At 41.1% G+C, this 12,941-nt stretch overlaps 1 protein-coding gene across 8 annotated transcripts in view; it reads left to right on the top strand.

The window, feature by feature from the left end:
- Window positions 1–12,941, top strand: part of CDHR1 (cadherin related family member 1) — a 341,860-nt gene that overhangs the window by 277,079 nt on the left and 51,840 nt on the right. The window contains exon 1 of one of the 8 annotated variants that reach the window (XM_068197281.1): window positions 8,511–8,662. The exons of 6 other annotated variants lie outside the window; for them this stretch is intronic. The gene's annotated coding sequence lies outside the window, so the exon portion shown is untranslated. Of the gene's footprint in view, window positions 1–8,510; window positions 8,663–11,613; window positions 11,631–12,941 lie in introns of those variants that run through there. One more of the 8 variants, XM_068197280.1, reaches the window with a different exon arrangement.

Below are 12,941 nucleotides of genomic sequence, written 5' to 3'. Positions count from 1 at the left end.
GTTGGCAGAACTTTTTCTTTAAATGAGCATATTTGGAAATGTCAGTAGCCATCATGTGATGAGGTTCTGTTTTCCAAGTCATCTCCCATCTTACCTGGTTACTTTTCTGTATTCTTTTTTTATTTATTATCATGCACACAGAAAGAGAAGGTAATGCTTCTAGTTAAGGCTAAAAATACATGAACAATTATTTGGGTATTAACCCCAGCAGGCAACTAAGCCCCACACAGCCATTCACTCACATTCCCCAGTACATGAGCTTACCTGGAACTTTCTCAGAAAGTTTAATGGAGATAAAATACTGTAGCTGCCAAGTGCTTCAGTGCTTGCTTCAGTGAGACCACTACTCGCACAGCCTGATTGAATGTTGCAGAAAAATTACTCTCCTACCAGCCCTTTCATGTGCCTTATTGACATTTCAGATCCTCTGCAAACCTTTGTGAGTAGGCTGACCAGCTCCATTTTACATGCTCAGTTTATGTTGGGAATTTATGTTATTTGATTCAGTCTTAACCAGCAAGAGAGTTGACTTTAAAAGTACAAAATGAGGACTCACACCCATGTGTTTCAGTATTCAAAAGAAACCTGAGACCATAACAACAACACTGTTGCTCTGTTGTCATTCATCTTTCTCTGCATCGACTGAACTGTAGAAGTCCCTCCTGACATGCCCAGCAGGGATGTGAACTAACAGCCTTACTGCAGGCTGAGCAAGGTGTGCCAGTGTGAGGCAGGGCTTTCTTAAAGCACTTTGAAGGTAATACTTATCTTGTAGCAAGATTTGTTAGTGATTTGAGTCTTGAACCTTGGTAATGCTGGCCTTGGCAAACAAGAAAGGCCGTCAGGCATTAGCAATCTTCACCATGTATGGATATTGCTAGGTAGGACTGCAGAAATAAGCTTCTGGGGCTAAATTTGATAGATTAAGGGGTGACCGAATTTGGAAGGCTGCTGATGAATGCAAGAAACAAGCCAAATCCCAAACCTGAGATAGGAAACCTTTAAAATTGGGGCTGGGAGCAATATTTGTTCACCAGAGTGAAGCCGTCTATCCTGCTGTAATTCCAAGTCTGGGTGGCTTGCAGATACTGTTCCCACCTTTTAAGGCTACATAGCTTTTAACATATTCTGTTGTTAGAGACCCAAATCTTACCAGATTAAGCTGGGAGAATTGAATGCTCTCAAACCTGAACTATTTGCCTTTTTTAAGAGACACAGCTCTAAGCTCTATAGTTGATCCCTCCTTGAAGGACTTTTTTTTTTTTTAAGTACACTCTGTGAAACTTGATACTATGTTGAATTTGATGACTTCCTAATCTCAACTGTTAGCTGGACTATTCACAACTTAATTTTTCAGCTATAACAGAAACTGAGAAGTTAATAATAAACTCAGAAATCTGCTGCTTAACCAGCTGTCTTCTTAATTATGCTAACAACACACTGGCAATTGCTTTGATTAAAACACGCTGGGTTTGGTTTGCCTTTTCAAGCCCCGATCACTGTCTGTACAGATTCAGTTCTGCTGTGCTCTCTCCCTTTCCAAGCATGCAGAGGAGCACACCAGGTCCTCTGGAGAGGCTGCTGTGAAGCACAGGACAAGGATTCTGCCTCCGAACATCCCCGAGTACTTTAATGCTACAAGCTCCTGTGTAACTGGTAAGGAACTCTCTATGCTGCCTCATTCTGAGTAAATTGCTTCTTGAAAGAGGAAGTGCTGTTTCTTTTCATCTGTTGAGGTGCAATACAAAGGCCAACTCTCCACCCATTCTGAATGTAACATTCCTTTGGGTCTATCTTATAAAAAGCTGAGGTTGTGCTGGAGGAGACCAAGACACTCCTTCAGCCTCCTCCAAAACCTCTCGTGACAAGTTGGAAGGATGAAGCTCCTGGCACTTTGTGGCTTTTTGTTTGTCTGTCTTCTGTGCCTCAATGTCTTTGCTGCAGAAGGTACAGTATTATAGTCTTCTAACACAGCCTTCTCTTTTCCTGTTCTTTCCTTTTTTGATATAAAACGCTTAATTACTATGTTGATTTTAATTAAAGGAAAGAAACAGAGCTTGACAATAAAGAAGATTGAACTTAGAAAAGGACTTAGACTGCAGAATGTGGTGGCATATCAGTGCTTTGGTTTGTACAGTAGTGTTTCCTCTGTTATTGCCTGTTGCACAGCATGATTAACTTTTACCTTAATCTGTGTTCTGAGGTTTAATATTGTGAATCACTGAGACTCACCATGATTTTTCACAATGTGTATTTTATACAAGAATTAGAGAGTAAATGTGAGATAAAGAAAAACAAATAAGCTAAGTGTCCAAAGGTCAGGAACAGCAGACTTGCCATGCCTGATATTTTCGAGAAACCTTCTAAGAATTGTTTTATGTGTAAATATGAGCAAGGAGAAACATGTGGAAACTGTTTTTAATTGGTTAAGTCAGCTGCCCAGTTTTCTCATTTATTGGTGTCTGTGCTGGTAGAGCTATTTGCCAGAGCAGTGGTACCTGAAGCCCTTCTGCTCCCTTTGCCTTTTCTACTTCTTTCTATTCAGGTTTTTCCATGACACTTGAAGGAAACTTTAGGATCAGTGCAAAGGGAGTTGGAGAATTTCTAGATGTGTCTTCAGGAGCATAAAGGAAGCCTGTCCTGGAAGGATAGGTTTGTGCTTTATTGATATGGCCATATCAATAAAACACAAATTAATACCTGCCAGTTCCCTTAATAGTGTTTCCTTTTTGTTGATGTGCATGGTACTTCCATGAGTCAGAAGGTGGGGAGGAAACGTGCAAAGGACACTCTTGCTTATCTGTAAACACTGATGTCAAAGTGTCAGTGTCTGGGTGTGCAAGATAAATGTACTTTGTATGTTAAACCTGTTACATCAGAACTTAATAATGGTGATAAGATAGCTCAGCCTCCATCACCAGCCTTGGCTGTAAACTGTGCCTCAGTGGTTTCTAGAAACATCGACCATATGTTAGACTTTGTTGATGAGAAATCATCTGTCTCTGTCCTTTCTGCTCCATCCCAGCTCCAGAGTAAACCTTTTTTTCCCCCTTTATTGTGACCAGCACTGTGGTCAACTGCAGTCAACAGCTCACTTATTTAGGTGTGGTGGGAGGGAATATTTCAGTGGCTTTGCCCATCCAAAACAATTTATTTTACACTCCTGTGCATCTGGACATAGAGATGCCCTTTTTTCCTGATGGTAATTCTTTATATTTTCTTAAGGTGGTGTAACTATAATTGTTGCACCTGCCAGTGTGTCATTTTGAAGGACAAAGAAGTCTTTACAATGTGTATCTGATGTATCTATGAGTAATAATGAAAAAGAGCAAATAAATTCCTGTTCCACACTAGGGACAAAGCTGTGCAGAGATCTAAAATCAGTCATGATAATCCTTTGTTTTACAGATCTCTCCATACAAGAATGTCAGTGGTAAATACAGTAGCAAAATGTCTGTGGACTCTGACACATTATTATTTTTCACCCTTAGGTCAGAAGCTTAGAAGACGCTGCTGCCCAAAAGTACCCAAACGCAAAAAAAATCCACATGAAGGTAAAAAGGTTTACAGTTTCATTAGATGAATTAGGTGATCATTAGAAAGAAATCACAGCACTCTGGGTTTTTTCCATAGGATGCAAACTTCACAGAATTTTCCATGCAGGTAAATATTAGCTTCATTGAATCACTGAGAACTTGTTCTCTTTTTCTTAGGAAACTACTGAGTGTTTGGATTGGGAAGAAATAAGATTAGAAGAGGTTAGAATCCATTTAATGCCCACAGTATAAAACAATCAAGAGAAATATGATCAAGTTTGATTAAAGGAGTATCAGTGTTCCTCATTGATAACAGTTGCAGAAGTGAAATATTATCCTGGCTTTGCTCTGCTGTATTCCGTCACCATTCATCTTTATGTTTTGAGAGATCAGCCAAAGTGTGGTTCTGTAAATTCCCAAAAATCCTATTTTTGAACCCACAGGTCTACCAGGAACAAGAATTAGCTGAGATTGAATTTTTTCTAAATATGTGCATCTAAAGACTGTGCAAGTAAAAGTACATAATATCCCTGGTTTCACTGAGACCCCAGTGGAAAAAAAGCTAAACCCTGAAGAAGTCTAAGATAAAAGGGTTAGTATTCTCTTTAGAATCTTAGCATCTTAAATCTTAATGTTTCTAAATTCAATAAAATGTCTAGCTGATAACTTCTGTTAAACTCTAAAGATAAAGAATTTGATCTAAAATAGTTTATTTCCTATTTCTAATCTTTTAATCATAAAATTACTAATTTCAAGTTCCAAACAAATTCATTCTAGCTGATAGAACATCTTAAATGCTTTATTACTTTTTATATTTAGGTATCTTAGGTGGAAATCTTTGTGTTACTCTACAGTTTTCCTTTAACTGGAGCCTTTCCTTCCTGTCCAGTCTCCCAGTGCTGAATCATGGGCTCTGTTTTATAGGCAGAGTCCCATTGGTACCAGGAGCAGTGAACAAATTGCAAAATTATTATGGGTCAGAGGTTTATAGCTGTCTGGGGCTCCTCATTTAATCAGCAGGTGTAGTAGCAACTGAGGACTTGAGCAATAGCAGGTTCCCAGCTGGCCCACAAGGCCTGGGGGGATGTGCAATGCCAGAGGCACAGAGGTAGCTTCTGTCACTCCTGCCTGAGCTGGATTGCACGTGCTGCTGCCTGCCTCATCCTGTGCCTTTTCCACCTTACTGAGACTTCATGTGATCAGCACAGCTGTGGCTATTCAATCTGAGTACTTTCTGCTATCAGACAAAATAGGGGGTGTTTCAGGTTTTTTTACATGCAACAGGCATGAAAACTCTCTGCTGAAAGTGCTTGCAAAGAGAATGTTCCTTTGAAAGCAGACTGCTGTTTCCTGGGGATGAAGTCCAGTGGTGCTGGTCTCACAGAGCAATAGAAGGTTATTGTGCTGGGAGGAAGAAAGGAGTACAAAGGAAGCACTCCATTAAAACCTGTAAATTCACCACAAAGGTCTCCTACAGAGGGAATGTGAAATGCTTTTCTCTGCTGCAAACACAGTAATACTTTATGATCTTTGCTTGTCCCATTACACTCTGCCCTGGTTCTCAGAGCATTCCAATATGCTTACTGTAATCATCTCCTGTCCTTACCTCCAGCCAAACCTTTTTTAGGTCAGGGATTGTTGTTTATTTGCTTCCTCATAGGATGCATCTTTCTGCTACAAATTACTTCCTCAGATCTGCTTGAATCAAAATGCTTGATCTGAAATGTTTCTACTCTTACTGAAATGCAGTTGTAAAAGCTTGGGCCTAATGCAGCAGCTGCCCAAAGCTGAATTCTTTTGTTTAATGTGCAGCTCTTGACTGGAATTGTACAATCTTGGCTTTGTTTTTTGTTGTTGCTATGAGATTTCTGGGTGACTTGTGCTGTCTTTTTTGGGGGGATATTATTTGCCTTATAGTCTGCAGGCAGAGCACAAGGACTGTTTTTCAGCATTGCTCTGCACTGTTCTTTGTGCTGGGCAATTGCCATGGGCAAGCTGCGAAGCCACCTGGAGACCAGCTCAGTGTGGCTTGAGGAGAGGGTTATGTATAACCATATATAACCACACTGGCTACTTCTTTTGAAGGAAAACCACTGATTTCCTAGGATGTTGTCATTCCATCAGAAACAATTGCTGTCCCAGAAAGCAAAGGCTTCAAGCCAATGTCAATCTATGGCTTCTGACCAGGAAATAGGGAGAATGTGATGATAGTAAGGGGAATATACTGTTTAATGTGTCAATTGCAGAATTCAAGCTCTGGAGAGACAGTAGCACCATCCTGTGTCTATGAAGACCTTCACCTGACTATGGAAAGCTCCAGCAGCAGCAAACCTTCAGTGACTGAGTACCCTCACTAAAGGGATAATAGGCTGCTGCGTGTCAGTGACCTCCAGCAACCTAATGAAAAGAAAAAAAAAATCACCATCACGTCCCTTTCAGATCACTGCTAATCTAAGTCTGCCCACACAAACAGGGCTGAACTTCAGATATTAAAGTTTTGTGCCATTCTCCACACTCCCAATTAAACAAATCTCTCAATTTTCTCTCTTTTTCATGTTTGTTTTACAGGTATAAGTTTTAAAATTACTCCAAGGGAAACAAGACACTGCAATCCTTGTCGTTGGCGAGACCCTGTGTTTTCTGGACCACTTCCACAGCTAAAATAAGCAGACTGAGAGGAGGGTGAAAAGCATCTGCCTACATGCACAGCCAACAGTGCTTCACTATCTTGAAGACCCTCCTTTCACAGACAGGACATGAGTGTACATTGCTTTGTGTTTGGCGAAAGGCTTCGTTACTGTTTATTCCTTCCTTCACTCAGGCACCTTTGATAGAATTAACCTGGCAGAAAGAGTCAGGCAAAGTTGTCTGGCTGCCACCAGACTTTGTGGAATATTGCTCTGCACCAAGGAGGGATTTAGCTCCTCAGTTAAGAGAATTAAGAGGTAGCTGAACTGCACTGGTTTGCATTCCATTGCCTAAAAGGTGGTAAAGGGCTGATGCTTTTGTTTCCAGTTATCAGAACACATGCATATTTAACCTTTTCTTGAATCATATATTTTATATTAACAAAGGTGTTTGTTTTTATGATCCTCAATCATTGATGATTTTTCCTGCAGCCCTTGTGCTCAGTGCTTGCAATCCACTTGGAAGTAGAATTCTACAAATAATAAAAATCTCATCATTTACAAAGAGCTGAGAAACTAGATAAGCAGTTTATTAAAATAGTGGTGATGTCCCAGATTCAAGTAAGCTTTTCAATATGTCCTCCGAGGGGGCTAAATCTGACTTTAAAATCAAAGTGGCCTTGTTTTAACTTCCTTAAGAGTGTCATCAGGTGGTTATTGAAGAGCATACTGAAAAGATATTGAACCTAATCAGATTTCATCTGTTCCTCTGAAGCCAGAAGGCAGCTGTTCTTTCAAGACAACGGAGTTGTGTGATCACCTCAATAAACAAAGCTTACTGGAGCATGAAATAAATGCGAATAATACCAAAAGGCTGAATTACAGAGAAACTGAAGCACCCACGGATACTTTAGCCATGTATCTTCTGTCCTTTCCTAACTGTCCTCTGCATTGTTGCTATTTCTCTGCCTGGGGGAGAGGCCTTAAAACTGAATTACTTGGTCGTTCATAAATTCAGTTCTTCTTCTAGTGAATATGAGGAGGAGTAGAAACCTTTTCTGCTGCTGGGTAAATTGCAGATTGCAAATTGTAATTTTTCCGTCAGTACTCATAGTACTACTCTTTCTCTTAACATAATTGTCAGTGTGATAGAAATGGTTTTGGTGCCCTTCACAATTTGGGGGAGTTGAATGGGAACAGTCAGAGGTCTGTTGTAACTCACACAGGCAAATGCAATTCCAAAAGGTCAGGTTTATGGGCACTTGCTCAGGGTCCTGCTCTTTATTGAGAATGTTTCTATTGTACTGACCAATTGAACCTATTTCTGGGTTTTCTGTGTGCTTGCTATTACTTTATTTCCATATTGGATTTGAGAGTAGGTAGATATGACACTCAGCTTCCTATTTTTCAAGACCTGACCATGTACAGCATTTTTTATATCAAGTATAAAGGAACTGCCAGTCCTCCTTGCAAGACCTCTGAGTCAGGAGGTTGGTGAAAGGACTGTGTATCATTGTTCAGTTGCTGATCAGAGAGCCAACCTATTTTATTTCTATTGTTTTGTGGAGCTCACAGAAAGAATCTGTAGAATATAAATGGCAAGTAAATGTAAAAAGCATTTTTGGTATTTTTTGCAACAGGGTTTTTCTCTGTAAAATATGGCCATAAGTTTACAGCTCTGTATAAAGCTTCACTAACAGGTTTGAAGATTCTGTTCTCTAATGTGAGTTTAAGGCCTTTTCTTTTATATCTGAAAAAATGCTCTAAGATTTTCCTCTTTGCCTTACACCCTCCAAACAGCATGCTCCAAACTCTCCAACCCTCCTCCACGCAAGATATTCCCTCTGATAAAAAAAAAAGCATAAGCCCCAGAGACCACTAAAATGATTCTCACAGAAATACTCTGTGTAGGTACACAGAGTGTGGTAATTGGGGTGGGGCTGGGCCCAGCCTCATCCCCAGTGGGCACAGCTGTGAGAAGCAGGTGAGCAGCATTGACAGCGATGAGCCATGGAGTGCCCAGGTGCTCTGAGCAACCACCAAAGGGAACAGAGGGCACACAGGTGCACTGCATGAACAATCAGGGCTATAAAAGGCTGGGCTGAAGAACAAGAAGGGCAGATGCTTGCAGCCTTCTGAAGTGACATGGTGATATTCTGTTTGGGCAGGCAGCTGAAGCCTTCTGATCTGGTAAGGTGTTACTGTGTATAGGTGAATGCCTAAAGCCTTCTGAAACTGTGTGGTGGTACTCTGTGTGTGGTGGCCGTCCCGACTGCAGTATGTGCTATGGCATATGCTGTGACAACTCTGGATCTCTGGAGAGATCCCAGGACATAATTTAATGCACTCATGAAGTTTCCCTGGTTGGGGGCTATTGCAGTTAAAGATGTTACTTGTCTGAAGTCCTAGCCTTGGCTGAGCAGACTACAGCAGGAACCTCCTTATCATTTCAGCATGTATTGTGACTGCTGCCCAAATTATTTGTTGCTTCATGTAGAGGTATCAGAATGTTGTGTGTCCTCTTGAGAGTAATTCCTCAGCAGAGTTTGACCAGGCCATTCTCCATGTGGTACAACAGAGCTACCATCTGATCATGGTTTCACTTACAGGCATCTGTTCTTCCTTTTTATTTTCCTTTCACTTCTACATGTATTTGTCTGGCATTACCGGAAGAGAAACGCATTTGCTCAGTGGCTTTTCAAAATACACAAGCTGTATGCTTATATAAACTAAATTTATCTTGTCCAAGCTGACAAATGCATTTTTTGTGTCTTGTGTTTTTGTGTGCAGTCGGCTGTCAAGCAAGAAAATTGCACAGCCCTTAAGTTGCAATAAAGATGTTTCTGAAGTGTCTCTATGCCTGACAGAACAGATGTTGAATCCTGGTCTGACCCTGTCAATTAAGTGAGCCAGGTGCCTCCTCACTTTGTTCACAGATTAATACCACTAGCTAACACCAAATCAGTCTGTTTTATTTGGCACTATGACTGTGAATTGTCAGGAGCATGGGAGAAATGATCCCTGCTGACAGGGACTGTTGGTTTAGAGGCAAGTTTTGGGATTTCTTTTTCTAAGTGTGGAGTAGGAGAAATAAAATATATTTTCTTTATACAAAATATTATCCCAAAAGGTGTAATGGGGGCTCTTGATGTTGGTTTTTCAGCTCTCTAGACTGGTTTACAACTGATGCAAGGGCCCAGGTGTCCTCAAGGAATTCAGGATTTTGGCTCTGGCAAAGTTCTGTTTATCCAAAGTGTGGACTAAAGGGGCAACTTCTTGTGATCCCATTTGCCAAGGAAAACTACACTCCTCTGTGAACAATTTCATCTCAAACAATAAGCTCAGCTGGACTATAAAAGCAGAAGGGTATTTCCTGTGTAGATGCATGGCTAACTCTTGCCAAAACTGAATAGAAGACTCATGGCTTCAGTGTTCTTTGGATCAAGTCTGAGGACCTGTTGCCTGACTCTGTTTTGTCCAAAGTTATTGCTAGCTAGTTTTAGGAAAATATTGTCAGATTGTGCAGGCAGGTCAGATGCATGTGCACTTTTTACCAAATTTTTTTCTGAGAAGAATTTATCCAAAGCTTGTATCTTTTGTCCCTCTTGTAGACTGAGGGGAAAACCCACTTACACAGTCTTTTTTACTTCAGTTGTCATTAGATATAAGCAGTTATCTTTACCATAGATAATTGCTCTGCAGCACTCATTTTTCAGTTGCTGTTGGGGAGCAAAGAGAGCCCTCTAATGGCAGGAGCAAGGGTGTTGGTTCCAATCCACGTATGCCTGTGGTTTCCAGTAGCCTTCAGTATCATATGACTTACAGCAGCCATTGGATCATCTACCTTGCTTTTGAACATATAACTGTTCATTATGCTTTGTCTTCTGATCTTAGAGCAGGACTCTTGGTACAGAAGGAATTCCCAGGAATTACTTCTGCTTTCAGTGTCTCAGTAGTGGATGTCTGCTAGAAAAGTTCAGTATCTGGATATGGATTTGTTCACACTGTCATTCAGCCTTTGTGCCAACATCTGTTTGTGTGTTTAAGATGTACTGACTGTGAATATCTGTAAGTGTGAAGGAGGGATTTAAGCCCACATTTCCAGGCTGATGCTCCACAAGGGAGCTAAGGACAGATTTCCTATAGGATAAGCACCTTACACTCACAATGCCATCTGGTCAGGCTCTGAACACCTTATCAGAGAAATCAGGTCGCTATGTGTCTGTGAGTAATCCTCAGGTGAACGTGACTGGTCTGGCTTCTGCAGGCTCACAGCCACAACAACCTCAGCTGATTTGCAGAATAAGGGCTTTACAATTAAAAATTGTAAAGCAGGTATGTTTTATTCCAACTGGAATAATGTTGCAGGTATGTTTTACTCCAGCTGGGACGCATGGAGGATATTTCCACCAAAGACATGTGTACCTGGTGAGACAGATTCCAGGTTTAAATACACATTGATCCCCCAAGCCCACACCTCTCTGCCTGCCCATTGCCTTCCCAGAGTCTTTGGTGGTGCCACATCTCCTGGTGGTCCTGGGTGGACATCTTTGATGAAGTAACATCATCCTCCTTGATGTTTACTGCTTGACCCTTTCTTCTGGGCAGGTGCAGTGGAGGTTTGGCTTTCTCTCAGGTGAGTTTGTCCTGGCCAAAACCAGGAGCCTGGTTCTTGCTGGCTCCTTAAGCAAGAGGTTCTGCTTTATGGGTTTCAGCAATACCCGAGTCTTGCTTTACTAAGTTTTCTTATCTTTATGGCATTTACCTAGCAACTAATTTCTTATGTGTTCTGTTATAAGTTGTCTCTACCTAGCAGGTTATGTTCTGGTAACAAACTGTGTTCTGTACTTTGGCAAATTTGTTAAATAAACTATCTATATATATATATATATATATATATATTTCTGTTTTCCCCCACTTGCCTAAGTACATTATATGCTTCTAAAATTCTGACTTTTCACATATATATATATATATATATAGATATATAGATATGTTTCCCATATAGTAGTTCTCCCAAGAAGTTCTCACACCAGGCCCAGTTTCTGTCAGACACTCAGGCTGCATCTGGGATGTTCTTTTAAGAGCTGCTTGCTTCCAGCTGTTCATACAGCACAGGCACTCAGGGCTGATGATTTACACCTGGTCTAGGAGGCACTGGAGCCCCAGCATTCAAAGGTTCCACCACACAAATATGCCAGTTTGTTAACTGCCCACCAGGCACCTGTACCTGTAGGCACACAGAGTGTGGTGATTGAGGTGGGGCTGGGCCCAGCCTCATCCCCAGTGGGCACAGCTGTGAGAAGCAGGTGAGCAGCATTGGCAGCAATGAGCCAAGGAGTGCCCAGGTGCACTGAGCAACCACCAAAGGGAACAGAGGGCACACAGGTGCACTGCATGAACAATCAGGGCTATAAAAGGTTGGGCTGAAGAGCAAGAAGGGCAATGCTTGAAGCCTTCTGATGTGGTAAGGTGTTACTCTGTATGGGCTGAAGCTTTCTGAAATTGTGTGGTGATACTCTGTGTGTTGTGGCCATCTCAACTGCAACATGTATGATCATTTAACTGCATTGCTGTGCACTCCATTTGTGATGTGTGTTACAGTCACAGCAATGGTTGCATCCTGGCTAAAGGAGCTCTGAGTGCAAAAGCCAAACAGCAACAGGGTTTCTTGTCAAACACCTGACAAGCAAGGTGCTCCTTAGGTCAGTGAAGAAGAGTGCTTTTCTTCTGGGTTTTGCTGTGTTGTTTGATCTTCAGCACTGATGCCAGCCTCAGGGGGCAAAATGTTCCTGGGACATCCTTTGGTGCTTACCTGGTCTGCGAAAAGCAAATCTCTGTCACACGTGCTTCAAATTGTCTCCCAAAACTGAAGTGCACTGGAAAATGCTGTCTTTGCTAGGTGGGACCTCCACACAAAACTTCCTGTTTGCATTGTCCCGGAACCCTGTGTCCCAGTCAGTGCCAGTTGTGTCTTCTGTTCACTGAACAATGCTAAAACCTATTTGCATCACAGATTTCTCCCCAAGGGATCAATATGCCTGTATAGGAAGATGTTTTCATTGGAAAAAAAAAAAGTGTGACGAAGTCCATCTGTTTATGAATGCTATCAGAGAAGCAGTGAGGTGAGATAATGATTCTGTATGAGCTGAGATAATGCAGTAGTGTCTCCAAGTCCCTCTTTAAAGTGTTCTTTTTGACTCAGTGGCTTTCCTGTTGTTAGCTTCCATTACTTGGGAAACCATAAATGATGGCAGTTGTCACTGAGCTCTTATCTTGATGTTGTTTGAGTGTTCCAAGGTTAAAAAATTCATCATTTTATTTTACTTAGTTAAATATGTACCAATGCTGCTGCTTTATTCTGCACACATCTTCAGGAGCATGGTTGATGAAAAGAGAGAAAGCACTCTGTGTGTCTTGACCTTAATCTTATAAACTCAATCTCTGATAGTCTTTGAAAGGACCTCCTCTTAAATTTCCATTTAAGTCAGGACTCAGCAGTTTTTAAAACAGATCCTTGATTCTGAGCAGTAAAGTCAATCTACTTTTCATAATTTTATTATAAAATGTGCTTTGCACTTTTTCCTGTCTTTTGAACAGAACTTTCTATTTCCTTCCTCAACATTCTTTCCATGCTTTCTTTTGCTCCTAAACATGTCATGTCTTCTTCTTCCTTGTCAGTTCTCATTGAATAGAAAATTAATATTTTGCCTCTTGGCACAATGGTCCTTCACCCCTTCTTTGTCTATGTGGGATCTCAAAGAAATTCTGTGGTCTG

This window comes from Anomalospiza imberbis, chromosome 8 (genome assembly GCF_031753505.1).
Source record: "Anomalospiza imberbis isolate Cuckoo-Finch-1a 21T00152 chromosome 8, ASM3175350v1, whole genome shotgun sequence".
Lineage (NCBI taxonomy): Eukaryota > Metazoa > Chordata > Aves > Passeriformes > Viduidae > Anomalospiza > Anomalospiza imberbis.
This window is presented reverse-complemented; position numbering and strand designations above follow the sequence as displayed.